Below are 23869 nucleotides of genomic sequence, written 5' to 3'. Positions count from 1 at the left end.
TAACAGAACTGCCCAGTCGACCTTGGTCGTGGGTAAGCCTGGACTTTGGTAGTTTCCCAGACAGCAGGTTGACAGCCGTGATGGTCGACTCATGCACCGGATTCCCCGTGGCGGAACAGGTGGTGTCCACGGCATTGAGCACGTCCGTCCTGCTCTGGAGAAGACGTTCTTCACCTGGGTTTGCCTGATGAGATAAAAACAGAAAAAGGCCAAGAGTTTCTGGACTATCTACGCTCACTGGTCATATCGCATCAGTGAATCACCCCTCAATGGCCCCAGGCAAATGGGGATGATGAACGATTCATGAGGACCGTGAACGCTGCCCTACGAATTGGAGTAGATCAACAAGAGGACGCTGAGTTGTGCCTACACACGTTCCTGAGGGCCTATCGGCAGACGCCCCACAGCACCGCTCGGTGCACCCCAGCAGCTTTAATGTTCAGGCTGCCTCCCCTCGGCTGCCTTCGATGTGTTCAAGACGCATCAGAAGCTAAAACGTACGAATGCCAAAGCCAGCGAGAAGAGAAGAGAGAAACATCCCGACCTACATGTGGGAGAGTCAGTCATGCTAGAAGACTGCCATCTGGGGTGGAAATTCCAAACCCCCTACGAGCCTGACGTCTGGTGGGTGGAGAAGATCGAAGGAACCATGGTCATGGCCAGCAGAGGGAGATGACAGGTGACCCGGAACGTGTCGTGGTTCCAGAGGGTGGAGCCTTGGGAGGTGGATTCCCAAGCAGGACTTGTGGATGAGAATGGTGAAAAATTCGATGGGGGCGCTCAACAGCGGTCTCCCGACGGATGTCAACACGGGGGGCGAAGGTATCCCCCTGCAGAGACCAAGAGATGTCCTGTTCCCCAGACCCGGAGACCGAGAGAGGGCCAGAGCTGCCCGGAGAAGCAAAAGATACAACCTGCGGCCCAATCCGAGGGCCAGAGCTGCCCGGAGAAGCAAAAGATACAACCTGCGACCCAATCCGAACCCCAGCTAAAGGCTGAAAGACTCCATGTGCTAAAAGCGACCGAAGTTTTGATGCACCTGAGGATCTCGCTCTCTCTCTCTCTCGTACAAACAAACACTAACGCTGTGTTGCAGTATTTTTTCAGCGCTAATGTGCCTGACCTTAGGGCGCGATAGTTACCCACCTCGCCCCTCTACAAACACCCCAGCTCGATTGCATTATTGCCCCTCACCAAAGAGAGTTGCAAACTATCCAACTATCACCCTACCAGCTAAGTCTGTTTTTCTGCATCACAGGCAAGAACGAGACTTTCACAAAGAATTCGATAATCAGACATAAATAAGATTACACGAAGTCCGTGTGCAAGCATCTTTTTCATACAATCAGCACTTGCACTCTATGACCACTATATCATTCGAATACAGCTTCTACAACCAAACAAAAGACTTAAACAGCCGTGCAGCTAAAACTGTAAATGCCGTCCAGCAGGCTTTGTATCAGTACTGTACCTATTTCTGCAGAGATCATGCGGCATTGTACAATTTTATAATCAGTGTTTACATAAAGGGAGTTGCCGTTAACTTTCAGTTTTTTTCCCTCTCTTCCCGTAAGAACATTTCCAACTCTCTTGCTTTTTCTCAGAAAAGAGAGCGCTGTTTTTGTCATCAGTGTTACAACTGACAGCTCTAATTACAGTGGCTGAAGACACGCACTTAATTAGCCTAATCAGTGTGCCAGTGAACTTGACAGGTAGGCTTTTCTGTGACGGTTAGTTCATGACATGTAATCTGCAATGAATAGACGTTATTTTTCAGCTGCTCAGGCAGTTGCGCGCGCTTCTCTTCCTCCTCTCAGGCCAGTCGCACAGCGTGGCCGCGCAGTTCACAGAGAGGAGTCATTGCAGAGCTGGCTAATGCCTGTCAAAAAGTCTTTCCTGGCTGACCTACTTTTCAGATATGTCCTTGAGGGTAACAGCAACTCCGCAGGGTTCGGTTACAACAGAAAATGAAGGCCTGCATTTTTCTAGAACAGTGTCTATTTTCTGACATTGAAGAAAATACTGCAAAGTGTATATTAACTCCTCTTACAATACAAGCCATTTGGTGTAGTTACTTGGCCAAATACGTACATTTCTCTCCATAATTAGCGATTCCAATTTTTTTATATTGTTTTGACATTTCTGTCTATATTTATACTTATTTGTTGTGTGAAAAAAAGAAGAAGCTAGCTACTCCCGCACGTATTAAATAGCTGCATATGTGCTAACACTTGGGAGTCTTGTTGGGGTTCAGTACTATTATTAAGCAACTATACAATTCAGTAAACTCTACTGAAATCTAAGCATGTGTGTTCAAAAACAGCCATTAAAGCTTCACTTCTCTCGCTTTTATAATTCCCCATGCTATCTATCAGCACAGATCCTGTTCTGGTAAGTACACTTGCTAACAGGTACGCAAAAGACGGCTTAATTAACGTTTTTATGAGTTTACAAACAAAAATTTGCAAGGAAAACAGATTGCTTTCTCCTTCAAGTTTTATGTGTTAAAATTAGAGAAACGAAAAACTGATAGCTTTAAGTACAATGCATACTCTTTGTTTGTTTGCCACTCCTTCCAAAACAGATATTGCGTTCATTTTCTTGAATATGAAAGCAAAATATGATTTAATATGAGCCAAGATGGACTTGAATATATGTCCATGTATAATTATTGTGCTCAATGAGTATGTGACGATAATTATATTTTCAGCTTAGCGTATTATTCACATTTGCAGTTTGGAAGCACATGTTCCTCTTTGCTGTTACAAATGAGTGTTAGGGTGTAGGTGGTCTCCTTACTGGACATGGCACTACTAAGTGAGTTTTTTCATCCTATGGAGGTGTTGAGTGCAAATGTCGGGTGCATGGGTTTTGTGTGCTGTTTATTGGTATGCGTGATGCAAAGGTATTCGCTTGGTGGTGGAACATTTTGGTCACTATGGAAATGAAAAATAAAAGATGGGCTTTTCCTGGTTGACCGCAAATCTTTGAGGGATAAAGGATGTGAATAAATAGACTATATTAGCTATTAGAAGAACAGAAGATTGACATAGGCCCTCATTATGACATTGGCGGTGCCGACTGCCGCAAACATAAAGCCATGGCGGCGGTTTACCGCTACCCATATTATGACCTACACATAGAAATCCGTCACCTTACAGACACACACAAGTCCGTCAGCACAAAGGTCAGTGATAAACTGGTGGTATCCAAACCCACACCGTTACGCCAACAGAAATACGCCCACAGCATTATGACCCACAAATCACCGCGGCAGACATTCAACCGCGGTAAACCATTGGCGGTACATACCGTCACACTCAAAATACACACAACCTAACAAAACAACACTACATTGGACAATTCAAACTACACACACCTGACACACATACACACACCCACACCACTAAAAAACACCCACCCACACTACCTACAACCCCTTACGAGTCAAAAATATTGCCAACTGAGAGAGACAGACCAACAGCACCCAAAGAACCAGAGCCACAAAACACCATCACCATACACCATCCACATACCTTACCAAACAGATCCCAACACATCACCCCACACAACCTCACACACACCACACACACTACACCCATGGCACCACAAAGACACCCCAGGTTCTCAGAGGAGGAGCTAAGGGTCAGGTTGGAGGAAATCATCTGGGTAGAGCCACAGCGATTCGGATCACAGGTGCAGTAGACATCCATTGCCAGGAAGATGGAGCTATGGCGGAGGATCGTCGACAGGGTCAATGCTGTGGGACAGCACCCAAGAACAAGGGATGACATCAGGAAGAGGTGGAACGACCTACGGGGGAAGGTACGTTCCGTGGTAGCAAGACACCAAATAGCAGTACAGAGGACTGGCGGTGGACCCCCACCTCCTCTCCCACAACTAACAACACGAGAGGAGCAAGTCTTGGCAATACTGCATCCTAAGGGCCTGGCAGGAGTAGCAGGAGGACTGGACTCTGGTAAGTCAAATCTTTACTACTTTCACCCCACCTACCTGCATGCCATCACATTCCCCCGCCCTCACCCTCACTCCCATCACTCCACCACGTCCCACACACCCCATCATCACAACCCACCCCTCCTACAACCAAGCCCTGCCTGCAACACCAATGCATAGACACCCATCACAGACCTGCATGGACACCCATCACCAAAGCATGCACACTTGAGACAAACACCTAGCCTACCAAATCACCACTCACACAAGCCTAAGCTGCCAGGGCAATAACAACCATAGAGGGAAACACACCTATGCACAAGATGGGACACGCAGAAATAATAACACTGCATTTACATCCCCACAGGTCCCCACACAACGTAACCAGAGAGGAGGTGCCAGCAACATCTAGTCCTCCCCAGAAGAGGCCCACAGTGATGACAGCAGCTCTGCACGCCTGGATCAGGATGACCAACCTGGCCCATCAGGGACCTCCGGACAGTCGGTTACCCAGGCACAGTCCCATACCATCACAGAGCCTCCCCCCTCAGGAAACACCAGCACAGCACCCACCCAGCGGGCCCATACCACTGTCCCCAGGACACGTCAATCAGCAGTGTGTCCACAACTACAGGGACCCCAGGCCAGCCCACAAACACAGGACGATCAGGGACCTGGGATTAGTGGCAGTGGGCACACGGTCCAGGGGACAGAGGCATAGGACAACAGGGAAGCTGGGAGGACTGCTGTGCGACAGAGGGAGGACAGGCCCAGGGAACCAACTCTCCACGAGGCACTCACCAACATCCTGGGAGCATACCACCATTCCCAGGAGACAATGGGCCAGATACATGCCAAGTTGCAGGAGAACCAGCGGCTGCAGGAGGGACAGTACCTGGGGATCAGGGAGAATCCGAGGGACATCCACACCACCCTGGTCACCATTGCAGGGGTGCTGGCAGACATGGCCAACACCATGAGGGAGGCAGTGGCACACCAACGGGCCCCTGACACTAGCCTAACCGATGAACAGCCTTCCACCTCCGCTGACACTAGTGGACAGCAGGCCCCGCCACAGGAACAACAGGCCATCAGCACCCCTCCCCCTGCAGAAGGAGGACCACCCCGCAAACGGTCCCTGCGATCCAGGCAGAAGCCAGAGAATATTGCCAAGACCCCCGCCAGGAAATAAGACTCTCCTGAATATCACCCTTGTGTCCCACTCTGTCACCCTGTCCACCTTGAACTGCCATTGCTCCACTTCCTATGCCTCCTTGCACAGTGCACCTGTGATACAAGTAGACTGGAACTTTACCGTGGACTGTCCTCCACAAACACCCCAGCTCATTGCAATACCCCCTCCACTTATTAGCACATAAATTAACACCCTTGTAAAAAAATACAAGTATGGAGCCTGTCAATTGATTGAACTATGTATTTGTTTAACAAGCTGTAAACATTTCAATTCAACTGTACAGTAATGTATACATAGGTATGACCTGTAGTTGGCTGCAGTCAACACACCAGGAGCCAGAGTGGGGTACAGATATCTGAAAATAGACATGCCAAAGGGTATAGTAAGTGGCCATAGTAGTGGGAAAATCAGCCTGCCAGTGACAATATCCAACACAAAACTGTTACTGGAAGGTGAAGTTACAGTGTCTTCCCTTTGTGTCACTGGAAGTACTCTTGTATGATTGCTGTTCTGTTGTCCTTATCCTCATCCTCTGCCTCCTCTTCTTCACTGTCCACAGGGTCCACTGCTGAAACACGCCCATCTCCAGCCTCATCCTCCTACAGAAAAGGCACTTGGAGACGTAAGGCAAGGCTGTGCAGCATACAACATGCCACGATGATCTGGAAGTCCTTCTTGTGTAAGTAGCACAGGGAACCACCTGTTAGATGGAGGCACCAAAACCCGGCCTTCAGGAAGCCGAATGTCCTCTCTATAATCCTTCTTGTTCGCTCATGTGCCTCATTGTAACGTTCCTCTGCCCTTGTCATGGGATTCCTCACTAGGGTCAGTAGCCAGGAGAGGTTAGGGGAACCAAAGTCACCTGCAAATATCGAGGGATACCTGTTAGCCAAACACTAACCCTTAGGGCCAACCCCATACCCATACACCAACGTATACTGGGTGGGAACCATGGGCTCACCTATTAGCCACACCCGGTGCCTCTGGAGTTGAGCCATCACATATGGGATGCTGCTATTCCTCAGGATAAAGGCATCATGCACAGAGCCAGGATACTTTGCATTGACATGGGACAAGCACTGGTGCCCCAGGCACAGTATCTGAACATTAATAGAGTGAAAACTCTTTCGATTTCTGAACACCTGTTCAATTCTCTGGGGGGGGGGTACAAAGGCAATATGTGTACCATCAATTGCCCCAATAATGTTGGGTATATGTCCCATTGCATAGAAGTCAGCTTTCACTGTGGCCAAATCCTCCACCTGGGGCAAACCAATGTAGCTGCGCATGTGTTTCATCAGGGCAGACAACACTCTTGTTAGCACTATTGAGAACTTTGGCTGTGACATTCCTGCTGCCAAGCCCACTGTCACTTGGAAGGAACCAGTTGCCAAGAAATGGAGCACAGATAGCACCTGCACAAGAGGGGGATCCCAGTGGGGTGATGGACAGCAGATATCAGGTCTGGCTCCCATTGGGCACACAGCTCTTGGATTGTGGCCCTATCAAGTCTGTAGGTGAGGATAATGTGCCTGTCCTCCATTGTTGCCAAGTCCACCAGGGGTCTGTACACGGGGGATGTCTCCATGTCCTATTATTCCACAGCAGTTGTAATCTAGGGGGCAAAACGATGAGCATCTGGTCAGTATTCCACATTTCCAAACTGCACACTGCGTTGCATGTTGTGACTGAAACAGTATGTTGTTGGATAGGCCCAAATGGTGCCTATGTGTACTGTGATGCAGTTAGGTGCCATGGCCTGCCCCCACTCCTGAAATGGTGTCTGCCTGTCCTGTGTGAATGGACAGGTGTAAATGAGGTAATGCCGCTGACGTTGTGCGCCGTTGCGGGAGGCAGTCGAGTACCGCCGTGCAACTCCTCATTGGTTGTCTGTGGGCCCTATGGGTTACAGTGGCCAATGGGATGTGCGCCGGCAGTGACGGTACGCACCGCCGCGGACGTGACCTCCATTTTCTATCTGTTCTTTCACTTGCTACCTGACTTTCAACAGGAGAGGACCTACACTGCAAGTCCTGCAGTGACCTGTGTCTGGAACCAACCATGGCTCGTGTCACTGGGGAAAGGGCCCCTGCCTTCACCGCTGCAGGACTGGAGGGACTGGTGGATGAGGTCCTACCCCAGTACTGAATGCTGAATGGCCTCCAGACCAACAGGTGAGTACACTGTGAGCACGATGCATGGGGCATGAATGCATGGAGTGCTGTGTGTGAGGGCCTCGTGTAAGGGGGGGGTTGGAACGGTCCTGGGCAGCATGCTGCATGTATGGTGGGCAAAGTCTGTGCATAAGGGGATGTGAGGGATATGGTGGGCTATGAGTGTAAGAGGCCGGACGGTATGGCTGATACCTTTTTCTTTGTTTATTTGTCTGCAGGTCAGAGCCCATCAGAAATAGGGTATATGGCGTGCCAGCGCCAAGGACGTGGAGACCCTGGGGGTCTACGGCAGGAGGAGTACCCACTCTCGCAAACGGTGGGAGGACCTGAGACGCTGGGCCCGGAAGGCGGTGGGGGCCCAGCTGGGGATGGCCTCCCAACGAGGAAGGGGTGCCCGTCGAACCCTGACCCCCCTGATGTTCTGCATACTGGTGGTGGCCTTTTGGGAGCTGGATGGGCGCTTGAGGCCATCACAGCAGCAACAAGGGTGTGAGTACAGTTTCCAAATCTGCAAATTGCACGTGGTGGGGTGGTCTCTGGGTGGGGGATGTGAGCCTGTGGGTGCCCCTAGGCCAGGCAGGATATTGCATGGTAGGTCCCATGTTGGGCAGGGTTCTGATGTGAAAGTCCTCCAACAAAGCTAGTAGGCCTCCATGACTGGGCAGGGGTCTGTGGGTCTCAGGTATGCTGCTATTGGCCTCAGGTATGCCTGTCCTAGGGCTGGCGACTAACATTGTGACTTGTAGTGCATTGCAAAGTGCGTAGGCCTGTTCCCTGTGTGAGTGTGCTGTGTACGCCAACGGTGGTGTTGGTGCAGCCATTGACCAAGTGTGTCCTTTGTCGCCCCCCCTTTTTGTTTTGTCACCATGTCCTTGTGTGCATTAACATCATCTGGCGGAGGAGCAGAGGCACCGGCGATGGAGGGAGCTGCATCCCACATGGCCCAGGAGACCAAATCCACTGACAGCGAGGGCACCAGTGGGACGGAGGGTGAGGGGAGCACCACAGTGGATACAGGAGGGGATAGTTCTGACAGTGATACCGCCTCCGATGGAAGCTCCCTGCTGGTGGCGGACACCTCTGTGCCTACCCCAACTACAGGTACAGCACGGCCATCCCAGCAGCCCCTCAGCATGTTTCCCATGCCCGCTCACCCAGGAGGGTGGGCATCTCCTTCACTCCAGGCACCTCAGGCCCTACCCCAGTTAGCCCTGCTGCCCTGAGCAAGGAGGCTATTGACCTCCTGCAATCCATCTCTGTTGGGAAGTCAACCATAGTGAATGTCATCCAGGGGCTGGCAGGCCATTTGCAACAAACAAATGCATTCCTGGAGGGCATTCACTCTGGCATGGCGGACCAACAGAGATCAATCCAGGCTCTGGCCTCCTCCCTGATGGCAGCCAATGTCCCTGTCTCTAGCCTCCCCCCTCCAACTTCCTCTACCCAGTCCCATTCCCCTGAACCCCAACCTATCCCAAGCACACATTCAGACCAGCATGCACCCAAGACAACACACAGGAGTGGCTCAGGCAAACACAAGCACCACACATCATCCTACAGGCACTCACACAAACACCATCCAGAATCAGACACACCAACATCCACTGCCTCCACCGTGTCCCCTTCCTCCTCGTCGTCCACCATCCTCCCAGTAACATCTCCACTCACACCTGCATGCACTACATGCTCTTCCACTACCTCCATCACCATCACGCCTATCACTACACACCCCTCACTGGCAGTCACCACCCCCACATCCATGCACACGTCTCCTGTGTCCTCTCCCACTGTGTCTGTGCCCCCTCCTCCCAATGTACACAAACACAAGCACTCAGACACCCAACAGCCATCCACCCCACAACAGCATCCAGCCCATGCACCTGCAGCCAAACACACCAGACTGACACCTCCTACAACCACTCCCTCTTCCTCCACTCCCAGACCTTCACCCTCTTCCCGCCTCAGTGTCCCCAAAAAGCTTTTCCTCTCTGCCGTTGACCTCTTCCCTACCCCTCCCCCGTCTTTCATGTCGGGCACGGGTTGTCAGAACCCAGGCTAGCACCTCAGCCACCCAGTCCACAGCCACAGTAGTGTCGGCAGCTACTGCAGGTGGGAGAGGCTCCAGGGAACGAGCCATAACCACTGACAGTGTGCCTGCACCAGCTGCCAAAGGTAAGGGCAAGGAGGCACCACCAGCTGTGAAGATCAAGGAGGCACCACCAGCTGTGAAGATCAAGGAGGCACCACCAGCTGCGAAAGACAAGGGCAAGGAGGCACCACCGGCTGCCAAGGTGAAGGACAAAGATGCACCATAAGCTAGGAAGGGCAAGGAAGCACCACCATCTGTGAAGGACAAGGGCAAGGAGGCACCACTGGCTGCCAAGGTGAAGGACAAAGAGGCACCACAAGCTGGGAAGGGCAAGGGGCCTGCCCCTGTAGGCAGGAAGGTCAGGAGGCCTGGTGCAGGTACTGAATCTGACCCCCCACTACCAACCATGGCGGTTCAGCCATCCGAGGCTGCAGGGGAAGGTGCTGGAGCCTCCCCCCATGGGCATTCCTGACACTAGAAACGCCACCAGCACCGCCACCTGCATCACTGCCTGCAGCAGTGCCAGCAGCAGCAGCCCGAGTGGGCAGCAGTCCGAGGCTGCAGAGGACGGGCTGGAGCCTCCCCCCACCACTGTCAGCACCGCCAGCAGCCCCAGTGGGCAGCCGTCCGAGGCTGCAGGGGACGGGAAGGAGCCTCCCCCACCACTGCCAGCACCGCCAGCAGCCCCAGTGGTGGTGTCCCAGTGGGCAGCCGTCCGAGGCTGCAGGGGATGGGCAGGAGCCTCCCCCACCACTGCCAGCACCGCCAGCAGCCCTAGTGGGCAGCCGTCCGAGGCTGCCGGGGACGGGCAGTAGCCTTCCCCCACCACTGGCATCCCTGACACCAGCCCCACCACTGCCACCACTGAGCAGCCATCACCGCCGGTGGGCAGTGTGTGGTCCTGCCTCCATGGACCATAGTGCATCCTGGCCCATGCAAATCCTGTGGGTGTGACACCCAGGTGAGAGACTGTGACCTTGCACTCCCCATGTGCTGCATCACAGGGCACAAAGCCCCCTCCAGAACCAGTGGAAGAAGGCATCCACTCACCCCCTCCTTGCCAGGATAAAGCACACTAAGCACACTGGGCACAAAGCCCCCTCCAGAACCAGTGGAAGAAGGCATCCACTCACCCCCTCCTTGCCAGGATGAAGCACACTGGGCACAATGCCCTCTCCAGAACGAGTGGAAGAAGCCATCCATTCACCCACTCCTTTCCAGGATGAAGCACACTGGGCACAAAGCCCCCTCCAGAACCAGTGGAAGAAGCCATCCACTCACCCCCTCCTTGCCAGGATGAAGCACACTGGGCACAAAGCCCCCTCCAGAACGAGTGGAAGAAGGCATCCACTCACTCCCTCCTTGCCAGGATGAAGCACATTGGGCACAATGCCCCCTGCAGAACCAGTGGAGAAGCCATCCACTTGAGAGACTGTGTCCTTGCACTCCCCAGGACCAAGCAGTGGGCAAATCACCCACTTGAGAAACTGTGGCTGTGCACTCCCCAGGACCAAGCAGTGGGCAAACCACCCACTTGAGAGACTGCGGCTTTGCACTCCCCAGGACCAAGCAGTGGGCAGACCACCCACTTGAGAGACTGTGGCTTTGCACTCCCAAGTACAGTGTGATGGGCATGTAGCCCCCTCCAGGACCAGTGGTGTTGTTCCATCTTTCGGCTGAGGTGCCTCCCTGTTCCCCTTCCCCCTGAGGTGCCTGTGTATTTTCAACCTATGCCCCTGCAGTGTTCTCTCCATGTTGTTGCAGGAGTCAAGTGGGGCCTTGGCCTATGTGATGTGGACCTGTGGCCCACGGATATTGTGGACTGGGCAGTATCCCTCTAATTGTATATATGTATATGCTGTTTTGATTTTGAAGGACGTATTTCTAGTATTTTATCATATTACACTCACTTTAATCAATTACTTTTGTCCTTGCATTATTCCTGAGTAGTACGGGGTGGATATGTAATGTTACTGCATCTGTTTGTGTGTATGGTGTTGGGGGTGGGGGTGTTGCGTGTGTGTGTCATCTCTTTTTCCTTCCCCCTTCCATGTGTGCTAGGTGGCAGTACTCACCGTGGTCGTCTTCACCTTCGTTGGTATTCATGGTGAAGAAGGAGATAGACGAGCATGGGGAACACCTGCAACTCGGGCTCCACGGCAGTGTGGTTCTTCCTTAAATCTCCAGGGGTGAGTTGTTTCCCTTCTGTGCACTGTTTCCGCCGTGCTTTTGATGTCGTTGGTACTGCCTCAGAAAAGGTGGTGGATAGGCCTGTTGTAATAGTGTGGGCGGTACATTGTCTTCCACCTGGCTGTTGGCGGTTACCACCGCGGTGCTTGTTGCTACCGCCGTGGCGGTCGGTGTGTTAAAGTGGCTGTCTGTGTGAGCGGTTTCCGCTGTGGTCATAATTCAATTTTTTTTACCGCCGACCTGTATTACTGCCACTTTATCACCGACCGCCACGGTTGTAATGAGGGCCATAGTCTTTTAACGGAAAACTGGTTCAGTAAAGAATTCAATATTGTAAAACAGATGCATTTTATCATTATCATTTCTACCTAATTCCCATCATACATAAATCATTATGATTTGTCTATGAATGAACAAGTAAACATTATAGAGCTCACAGCTCCCTAAATCACATCCGAGTGCTGAGGAAAGGTGCAGAGGAGGACAAACAGAAGAGGTTATTGTGTGAAAAGCCAGGTTTCAAGATCTGTAGGGAAGAGAATCTGCTCACTTTGTAATCTCAGGACCAGAGGAAGCGAAGTCCACGCTTTGGCAGATAGGTAGGAGAAGGATCTTACTCCCAGGCAACTGTAATTGATGGTGGGAATTATAGTCAAGTATTTGACTCCTGAACTGAGACTGCATAGAGGATTGTAGGAATAGAGTTTTGCATTGCGGTACACCCAGTGCTTAATTTGTAAATAAAAAGGTGCCGGTGCCCAAACCTCTCCTCTTAAACATGCAGCTGCTGCAATTAAATGTGCGAACACGGAATACTGAGGCAGCATAATCCTGAAGCCATCTCAGGCCTCTTTAATCCATTTAAAGCCATGTCCTGCCCCTTCAGCTCACTCTTGCAGATTGCTGCTTTTCCCCTTTGTGACGCTTTTCGTTTTTCTCATCCTCCGTCTTTCCCATACGTGCATTTTGCTTGCAGTAAATGCTTGGGGCAGAAAAATAAGCGCCGGCCCTCAGAAATAAGTGCCGGTGCTCTACACCGGAAACAACAAGCACAAATTAAGCACTGGGTCACCTAGCCAGTGTTGTAAAGAGCTTTGTAAACAAAGTATAGAGAGTTGGAAATAATAATTTTCCTAGTCGGGAGGCAATGTAAGTGAAACAAGATGGGATTTCACCGAGAAGTGTTTAGGGATATCAAGAATCAGCCTTGCAGCAGCATTTTAGTTGATCTGAGGGAGTACCTAACAGGAAAGAATTGCATAATACATTCTGGAAATTATGTGAGCTTGAATTGAAAGGAAAAGGGGAAATATTTTATGCAGAGTGAATATTATAAAGAAGCAAGGGCAGCCATTTTAGAGTAATGGAGTGAGAAGCTGACGGTGGTGTCAAACAAGATGCTAACATGTTTGGCTGAGATGACTGGAGAAGGAGGGAGGCCAATAAAAGTTGGCCACGAGTTAGAGGTTCATGTTTCCTGCTGCTTACCGAAGATGATGATCTTAGTTTTGTCTACTCTGAGCTTGAGATATTTGGCATGTATCCATGTTGTGACTGCCTCCATGCAGCTTTGAAACTTGACTTTGACTTCTGAAGAATTGTTAGAGATGGTAAGAACAATTTGAGTATCATCCGCATTAAGACACAAGGCTAAGGCCAAATGATCTCACAACAGCAGCAAGAGGGATGAGCCCCATACTCCATGGAGAAAAGATCAGAGTGAAATTGCTCAAGATAAAGGGGGTCATTCCGACCCTGGCAGTCGGGGACCGCGGAAGCACCGGCAACAGGCTGGCAGTGCTTCCTGGGCTATTCTGACCGCGGTGGTAAAGCCGCGGTCAGAAAAGGGGAACTGGCGGTTTCCTGCCGGTTTTCCCCTGGCCCAGGGAATCCGCCATGGCGGCGCTGCTTGCAGCGCCGCCATGGGGATTCCGACCACCTTCCCGCCACCCTGTTCCTGGCGGTCCTTACCGCCAGGAACAGGATGGCGGGAACGGGTGTTGTGGGGCCCCTGGGGGCCCCTGCACTGCCCATGCCACTGGCATGGGCAGTGCAGGGGCCCCCTAAAAGGGCCCCACAAAGATTTTCACTGTCTGCTTAGCAGACAGTGAAAATCGCGACGGGTGCCACTGCACCCGTCGCACCCCTGCAACTCCGCCGGCTCCATTCGGAGCCGGCATCCTTGTTGCAGGGGCTTTCCCGCTGGGCGGGCGGGCGGGCTTTTGGCGGTCGCCCGCCGGCCCAGCGGGAAAGCCAGAATGGCCGCCGCGGTCTCCTGACCGCGGAGCGGTCATTCGGCGGTAACCGCATGGCGGGCGGCAATGACCGCCAAAGTGTCCGGACTCTATCAGAAAGGAAAAAGAGGATCCATTTGAGGGCCGCATTACCAGAACTAGGCTAATAAGCCTGGTATTAATGATTTATGAGATGCTGTGGAAAGATCAGTCAGTATGAGAGCTGCTGTGCCACCTTCATTGAAGATCAGTTGAAGGGCATCAGCAACGGTGAGGAGAGAAGATTCTGTACTGTGACCTTGTTTTGAACCAGATTGCGATGGGTCAAATAAATTATGTTTCTCAATTAATTTGTAAATTTGATATGGACTGCTTTTTCCACCACCTTGGTGGGTAGTGGGAGAAGCGAGGTGGGCCTACAGCTTGACTGTATAGAGGGATAATAAGTAGGCTGTTCAAGAAAATGTGCTTTGATGGCCTCTTTCCATACTATTTGGACCATGGCTGTTTTCAGAGAGTGGTTGCATAGGGAAGTGAGCACAGGCATAATGGCATATTTGACTGTCATAAGATGAGCTGAAGTGTAAGAGTCAAATGGCAAACTAAATGTAGATTTTCCATTTGATGCCAAAAAGAGTGACTTTTGATACGAAATTAGGGTATTTGATTATATTGACATCTTTGAAGGATCAAAATATTATTTATTCCATATACTCCCAATAGTTATGCTTCTCACTTCCTATTGGAAATAAATCTATTTCTACCTTTGAATAGTTATATTGTGGTACTCTGGGGACATACATTAATCTTCCTTTTGATTAACAGACTTTCCCAAAAACCTGTGCAATAGGTTCAGTTAGCAGAACATTTTAAAAGATATCTGGGATAATTATGTTTAATAATAGATTTTTATATAAACGGTGAATCCTTTATTTCTTTACTAATTTTGATTTTTTTTTCTTAAAGTGGAATAGCTTTTTAGTATGCTAGATGATCATTTGTTGTTGCGTCATATTTTTCAATTTTACAAAAGAGAGGTCTCAAGATGGCAATTTAGGATTTTATGACCATGTGTCAAGCTGCGGGAATTAAAGGAATTCATAATTTCCTATTTTAAAATATTTCAAGTGCAATACAATGGGCTGGAATTAAGGTGGTCTACAAGGGTAGATTGTTAAGAAATGGGAATTCAATGCAAACAAAACAGTGTTGAGCTGTGCCTCTGAGCACTGAACGCAGTGAAAGTAAAATGAGCGAAATGGCTCCTTTTACATTCCACTTCGATAACACCAGTGTGTCATGTTCACGAATCTTCATTCAGAAAAACAAAAACCTGAGCTGAGGCTGTAAAAGGAAATGACTGTTATGCAAGCATCAGAGGGATGTTCTCCCTTTAGTGGGAATACAAAACAGCCTTGTTCGCCTCACGCTATCTATGTAGTGCTCAGTGTGTAAATGTCTCGTTCTCGACACCAAAGAGGTTAATTTACTAAAACTCGAACTCCATAGCTCTGCATAAAAATTTGCAGTGCTGTGTTGCACTAACCTTATTTAATTGTGCATCATCAGATTCAACAAATGTCATCCCTGATAATAATATCACGGCAAAGCTTGCAGAGGAAGGGTCTGTTTTGAGAGAACCAACGATGTTTCCTGAAGGCAAGCTAGCAGAGTCTAACATGAGATTTGGTCTTGTTGGGTACATATTTCCATTTCAGGATAACCGCACATGGTTAAACCATGTAAAATATGTGCTTTTGCATAAACCGCATTAAATGTAGCATACAGACCTGAGAAAATGCCAGGTCAGGCTTTCTTAAATGATCTGGCTTTGTGTCAAATCCTACTGGTGTTTGAGCAGTTCTGCCTACTTAGGCCCATATTTATACTTTTTGAGGCAAAACTGCGCAAACGCAGTTTTGCATCAAAAAGTATAGCGCAGGCTTGAGTCATTCCAGAGCGCCAGCCAGGTGCCAAATTTATGGAATGCCCAAGCCGGTGCAAAGGGTAGGATAGCGTAAAAACAAAAATGAGGTTAGCCGGGTGGAGGTGGGGGCATGGGGGAAGAGGGTTTTGCACCAAAAAAATTATGTTAGGCTGGTTAGAGGCAAAAAAAATGCCTCTAACCAGCCTAGCATCATTTTCTGACGCAAAACCATCCATACCACATGACTCCTGTCTAAGAAAAGACAGAGGTCATGCCCACCACCCCAATGGCCAACACAGGGGACCAGTGTCCCCTGGGCATGGCCACTGCACCCTGTGCCATGCAGGGGGCCCCAAGTTGGGCCCCCAATGGCACTTTAATTAAAAAAATAAAGGCCCATATTTATACTTTTTGACGCTAAACTGCGCTAACGAGGTTTAGCGTCAAAAAACTTAGCGCCGTCTAACGCCATTCCGAAGCGCCATGCGGGCGCCGTATTTATGGAATGGCGTTAGCCGGCGCAAGCAGACCGGCGCTGCCTGGTGTGCGTGGAAAAAAACCACGTAGACCAGGCAGCGCCGGCGTAGGGGGAAAATGGCGCTAGGGCGTCTTAAAATGGCGCAAGTCGGGTTGACGCTAAAAAATCGTCTTAACCCGATTTGCGCCATTTTTTCGACGCCCAGACGCCATTTAAATGACTCCTGTCTTAGTAAAGACAGGAGTCATGCCCCCTTGCCCAGTGGCCATGCCCAGGGGACTTATGTCCCCTGGGCATGGTCATTGGGCATAGTGGCATGTAGGGGGGCACAAATAAGGCCCCCCTATGCCACCCAAAAAAAATTGAAAAATATAAAAAATTATACTTACGTGAACTTACCTGAATGTCCCTGGGGTGGGTCCCTCCATCCTTGGGTGTCCTCCTGGGGTGGGCAGGGGTGGCAGGGGGGGTCCCTGGGGGCAGGGGAGGGCACCTGTGGGCTCATTTTGAGCCCACAGGCCCCTTAACGCCTACCCTGACCCAGGCGTTAAAAAGTGGCGCAAATGCGGGGTTTTTTGTCCCGCCACCTCCCGGGCGTGATTTTTGCCCGGGAGTATAAATACGACGCATTTGCGTCGCCGTCATTTTTTTAGACGGGAACGCCTTCCTTGCATCTCATTAACGCAAGGAAGGCGTTCACGCAAAAAAATGACGCTCTTTGCCCATACTTTGGCGCTAGACGCGTCTAACGCCAAAGTATAAATATGGCGTTAGTTTTGTGCCGAATTTGCGTCGAAAAAAACGACGCTAATTCGGCGCAAACGGAGTATAAATACGGGCCAAAATACCTACCTATCCTTACCCTAGTTACCTGGGATGGGGTCCCCCATCCTCCGGTGTCCCTCTGGTGTGGGTTTTCCTGGGGCTTGAGGAGGGCACCTGTGTACCCATTCCACAGTGTTCAACCATGGAAATGGGTCCACAGGTCCCCTAACGCCTGGTCTGACCCAGGCATTAAATAATGGTGTAAAGCAAGCTTTGCACCATTATTTAGCCCCTCCTCCCACCCATGCGTCATTTTAGCACGGTGGATAAATATGGGCCTAGGACCATTTTTTAGATGAAAACGCCTACCTTGCATCTCATTGACGCATATTGCATATTGCATCTCATTAACGTAGGTTTGCGCATCTAAAAAATGTTGCAAACTCGAAAAATATGCATATGAGTTAGTTTTGCGCTGAATTTGCGTTAAAAGATTTCTGCAAATTCGGCACAAATGGAGTATACATATGCCCCCGAGCGCTTCTGTTGCATACATTAAAAGGGACATTGGTTATTTGTGGTGCAAGGTCTAGAGACCTTGTGACCCCTGCAATTGTCTCCAACCCCTCAAACCGTCATATAGTGTGAGCAAACCAACACATAAAAACACATGCTTCAATGTAGAAACCATTCAAACCAAGGTGTTTGCTGTTCATTAACCAATGTGATTTGGAATAAAAATAGTATGCAAAGTGTGGGAACTTTGTACATTAATACAAATTGTGCATTATTAACAACATGCAGAATAGTAGTACACTTGAATTCCCATATATATACATATCTGATGCTATTGTCTGTGAAACAATTTTAATATGACCTGCTAAAGTGCGTTTTCTTGGCTTACGCTAAAGAGGCCTCGGCTAGGTTTTGATGACACCTTGTTCAAAATGGATGTCTCATCATGTTCCCGCTCTGTTTATTATTTCTGCTGAATGTAGCCAAGCTAGTCATGTTTGTTTATTTCTGAAAGACGCTGTTCTCAAAGAAGACTCTCTAGCATGGATCAGTAATGTGTCTATTTTCCAAGGTTCTTGCTCCTGTATGCAGTATTGCATTCATTCACAATCACTCATTGTTGTTTTGTAACTAGTTTGTTCTGACACCTCCAGACAACATTATCTCAGAGAGGACTGTATCAGTATTCATGTAGTGCACTTAGGTTTTAAGGCTTTATGGCACTCTTTAATCCAGTGTTCTGATTTCTTGAAAATGTATTTCTTTTGCCCACACCGTGGTGATCAGCAGTTTTCATTTTATTCTAGGAAAATATGTCTTATATAAAACCATGAATTTGGGGTTGAGTCAGATGATTTTGGGTGCTACTAGGGTTTGCTGTCTGATTTCTTACTAATTATGCTGCTTGTTTGGGACTTAGGGCCTGATTACGACCTTGGCAGATGGGATGCTCCGTCACAAACGTGATGGGTATCCCGTCTGCTGTATTACAAGTTCCATTATATCCTATGGAACTTGTGAAATGGCAGGCGGGATATCCGTCACGTTTGTGATGGAGTATCCCATCCGCCAAGGTCATTATTAGGCCCTTAGTATAATTTTAAATTTTGGTAATTATTCTGTGTTGTCCTATTGATAAGAGCTTTCATTGCAATGACTTTATGCAGCTGTACTTTACAATTTCTGTATTGTGTCTTTAAAATTTTGTAATAAACCCTTGTAAAGTTTCTAATTCTGCCCTATTGCTCTCTTACTGAGTTAGTTCTTTCTTACTTAACTGTATTTTTGTTGAGCTGATTTTGTACCATGTCTCTGGGACACATTGCCTCATAAAATTGAGGTTCAATTCACCTACCTGTGAGACCACCTTTCAGAGTGCTATTGAGGTGTCTTTTCAGATGTGGAGTGAATAAATGAATTAATAAGAAATTCTGAAGTTTGATTTTTTGATTTCTCACTACTGGTGAAGTAAAATGAAGACTTATGTTTTTTTTTTAAAGTTTCTTGAAGACAGGTTTTTTTAGTACTGAATTTACTTTTACATTTTGTTTCTGATCCCTGTTGGAATAAAAGACAGAAGATGCTACATATGTATTAGCATGTTTTCACTAGTAGTGTTACTCATTATTTTAATTGGCCTGTTGTTTTGCCTAATTTCTCCAGATAGATATTATAGATATTCTTCTTCATGAGTTTAATTAACCACAGTTCATAATGAAATTGGGCATAATACAGTGACACACGGGCAATGATTAATTGGTAGCTTTAAAGGTAATATCTATGCAAATCTGTTGAAGGTGTGTGTAGATATTAAGGGGGTTAAGAACTGTTTAGTGTGGGATTTCTCACTTCTTCAGGTGAAGGAGCTACGTATCACCATCTGCCAATACCATCTGTCTTACAGCTTAGCTTGCAATGTTTTTGTTAGTATAGTGAACATTTTCAAAGAATGGAAGTATGGGAGGAAAATCAGAGAACATATCAAGGCAGAAAAGGAATCTACGGCCAGATGTATCAAACATTTTTTCGATCACTAACGGCCCAATGTATTTTGGTATGTATCAAGTCCAATTTGCGATTCAGTAACTTGTTAACGAATCGCAAATTGGATTTGCGACTACATACCGATTGGGTGTTAGGAAGGGGCGTGTCAAGGGTGTCCCTTCCTAATACCGAATCGCAGAGGTATATATGATTGTTTTGTGACCGTGAACGTGGTCGCAAAACAATCGCAGTTAGCACCAATTTCACACTGATGCTAACCCATTCACAAAGAGGAAGGGGTCCCCAAAGGACCCCTTCCCCTTTGTGAAAGCATGCAAAAACATTTTTAAGAGCAGTCAGTGGTCCTATGGACCACTGCCTACTCTTAAAAAATTAAAAGAAAACTTTTAATTTTTCTTTTTTAAACGCATCCCGTTTTCCTTTAAGGAAAACGGGCTGCATTTAAAAAAAAGGATTGCTTTATTTAAAAGCAATCACAGACATGGTGGTCTGCTAAGCCCAGGAAGCCCCCATCCCTGTGATTGTAGCCATGCACAATGGGTCGCAAATTGCGACCTACCTCATGAATATTAATGAGGTAGGTCAATTTGCGAGCCCTTGTTAATCGCTATATGAAACTCCTAAGTTTCATACATTACAATAGTGATTACTTAATTGCAATTTGCAAAAAATAGCAATTTGGTAATTGGTATTGGAAATCATGATACATCTGGCCCCTAGAACTTCAAATTTGCATCCAAATAATGGAGCATGAGAGAAAGGGTGGCTTGTGTATCCCTCGGGAGTTAGGTCAATAGAGTTTGTGAGACAGAGTGAATGTAAAAAGAAATTATGTGGTTAGTGGAGAGTTTCTGGTTAGAGAAAAAACAACAGTTAGATACATTTATTATGATTGGGGTAAGGTTGCCTATTTTAACCTACCTCTTAATTAGTTGCATTTCCTTTATCATGCTTTGGTATTCCCATGGGTTTATCATGTCAATGAGATGAGTGATGTTGTTGAGCTAGAGAAACGGAAACAAGTATTTGGACTCATTGCGCTACATATATTAGGGACAACGATTCCATCTATTAAGTGACAATGACTGATGTGGAAATTAGAAGATTATCTTCACTTGTTGATCTGCTTGCTTCCAATACTGCTGGTGCACTAACACCAATAAAGAATTAATTAATTGCTATGCGTGTGATGACAATGCGAAACCACTTGAAGATGAGAAAGAGCTGCACCTTCGTCCCAGGTAACAGTAAGATTATAGGGGTATATGTTGCTAACTTAACCAATATTTCTCATGAAGTCAAAGCTTTTGAAGAGTATGGCTTGTGGGAATCAGTGCTCCTGGGTTAGTGAGATTGGAAGGGGTTTCAGTACCATTGGTGAATGGATTGATAGCTTCGGTGGGGGTATGTTAAGATAATACTAACATATGGGAATATTGTGTTAATTTGTGCAATTGTTCAGTTCCTCTCATTTCACTTTTCAGAATTAATATTTCTAAAATGTGGGTATAAGGAGAAAAAGATGTCGTCCAACAAGCAGAGAGTTAAACTGGAGAAGGAAGATGCCAAAGAGAGATCGAGTAAATAATCAACAATCAAGATGCTGAGAGAATTGAAACACAAGAAGCAGAAAGTGGTGCAGGCTGTATTATAATTGATGAAAGGCTTTTAGTGATTCTAGAATAATGAGAGGAGTGAAGTTGTGGGTGCTTTTGTGCATTAATAACATTTTTTTTTTTTTTTTAATGAACAGAATAGTAATTTACAAGCAAAATCACATATCTATACTTATATGATGCTATTGCCTTTGAAACAATTTTAATATGACAGATAAAATGGCTTATGCTAACTATGCCTCAGCTAGGCCTCATAGCCATCTTGTTTAAAATTGATGTCTCATCACGTTCATGCTCTGTTTGTTATTTCTGCTGCACACAGTGTGAGAAAAGGCCTATTTTGTCATGATTAGCCCCACTTTTGGTATCAGATGTAGTCTCCTGCTAACCCGGTTCACTGGGCCAGATCTCTTTCCCTAAAACTGTTGTGATGCATTGACACAATTAGTAACACCTTTAGCTGCCACTATAAGTCTCTAGTAAATGATACTTAGGTACCCAGGGCATGGGACACTAAGGGTAGGCCCCTGAGGACAGCAACACAGATTGCGCCACCCTCTAGGGACATGAATTCAGAAGCAGAGTTCTGAAGCAATCCTTCCAGCCCCAAAGCAGTGTGCAGTATATTGTATGTGTGGGCATAGATACATGAGCAAAATGCCCTTGCTGTGTCGTTGCCAAACCTGGGATAGTAAGTGAACAGAGCAGCCATCTTGATACATGTGCTAGACACTGGTCAGTATGAGTTTCACAGCTACATGATGGCTAATCTGAACCCTGGGTTGTTTGGTATCAAACAACTCAGAATGATAAATCCAAACTGGTACCAGTATTGGATTTATTATCACATGTACCCAGGGGTCACCTTAGAGGTGCACCCCGCAAAACCTAACTACCCTGGCATGGTTGCTGGCTGGTCACAACCAGCCTGCCAGCACCTGACAAGATTCCAGAATCCTGGGATGAGAGATCCTGCTCTATGGGTCACAGAACAAAGCCCTTCCTGGTTTGAGGTGCAAATACTCCCTCTCTCAGGACTGTGCACTGCCCTGCTAGCAAGCTTCGATGGGCTTACTGCCCTTGACACTTGACCCCCAAGCCTGCTGCTACCAGCAGATGGCTGCCACAGGTGCAACCCCCCACTTTTGGAGGGAAAAATGGCAGGAAACCACACAAAGGATGGTCCCAAGCTTGCACCACCCCTAAGGTGTTGCATGCGATGTGACCCCTCCATTTCATTTTCCTCCATCGTGCATGGAAGGAAAATAGCCATTCAGGAGTAGGAAGTGACCTCTGCCCACAGGAAGTGGTCACTTAGTGGGTGTAGCCACTCTATGGTAGATGACCCATTGGTCACTACCAGGTACTCCCCTAAATACCCACTAAATACAGTATTACAGTATTTAATGGGCATCCCTAGACCAAGAAATCAAATTCCAAGGACAAAAGAAGACCAGCATCAAAGAAGACCCGAGGCTTGAGAACTGAAGTCCTGCTGCACTAAGAAAAGGCACCAAACCCTGCCTGCTGCACCCAGGACTCGACAATCACAGCTGAGGGGTTGCTTGGACGTTGGACAGACTCTACAAACCCCCAGATGACCTCCACTCTTCAAAAATTGCCAAAGATCTCCCTCCAGAGTGAAGGCATCACTCTACCTCTACTCCAACGAGGAACCAAAGACCCAGTGAAGGCCACTTCACTGACTGGCTGATGACCAAGGAACCGGACACCGTAGCGAGACCAAACTCCACTCGACGGACGGTGAGCAAAAACCCTGCAAGTGTGCCAAGTTTGGTGGCACTGTGCCCTCCAGTGGCCAAACTTTGCAATAATCCTAGGTATTGGTCACCCCACACCGGACACCAAGAAGTACAGTCCATAGGTGGTAAGGCTAAATAGCACTCTTTAATTTAATGTTCTGATTTGTTGTAAATTTCTTTCTTTCGCTCACGCTACAACAAATCTGCAGTTTTCATTTTATTCTATGAGAATATTTCTTATATAAACCCTTGAATTTGTGGGTTAGCCAGGTAATTTTATGTAGGGATGTTGAGTGATTTTTCTGCTCAATGCAACATAGTCTATTTTTGATCTTGTCTATTGTTCTGCATTGTCCTATTGATAGAGACTTCATGGCAATGACTTTATGACTTACATTTTTCAATAAATCCTTATACATTTTCTAATTCCCTAGAATTGACTTACTGAGTCAGTCCTTTCCTACTTTACTGTCTGTTTGATGAACAGATTTTGTACCTTGTCTCTGGGACACATTGCCTCATAAAATTGAGGTTTAACATTGTTCCCAATTCACCCACCTGTTTGCGTGTTATTGATGAGGCATTAAAGCATTTTTTCGGTGAGCAGCACACTACTCCAGATTTGTAGTTAGTAGGTTAGTACACATTTTTTTCTTTTTCTTGTGCACTAGCTGGCTTAGGTTTGTGATCTTGTTTCATGTGCGCTTAGTAGAGTTTGGAGTAATGGATTTGAAAAGGATCGTTATAGAATGATAGGAATTAATTTGAAAGGGAAAGTAGTAAGTTTTTATAAGTAGTGGTCAGAATGGAAGGAGGGATTGGAAGGAAAGAAAGGATTGTTTTTAGATAGCAAAACGAAAATAATTTATACATATCGATTCGGATCCAGATGTGTCCTCTAGATAGGTAAGTGGGCCACCCCCCTTGACACTGAGATCACTTTTTTACTTCCAATTTGTTG

The sequence above is a fragment of the Pleurodeles waltl genome, chromosome 1_1, assembly GCF_031143425.1.
Source record: "Pleurodeles waltl isolate 20211129_DDA chromosome 1_1, aPleWal1.hap1.20221129, whole genome shotgun sequence".
Taxonomy (NCBI): Eukaryota; Metazoa; Chordata; class Amphibia; order Caudata; family Salamandridae; genus Pleurodeles; species Pleurodeles waltl.
This window is presented reverse-complemented; position numbering follows the sequence as displayed.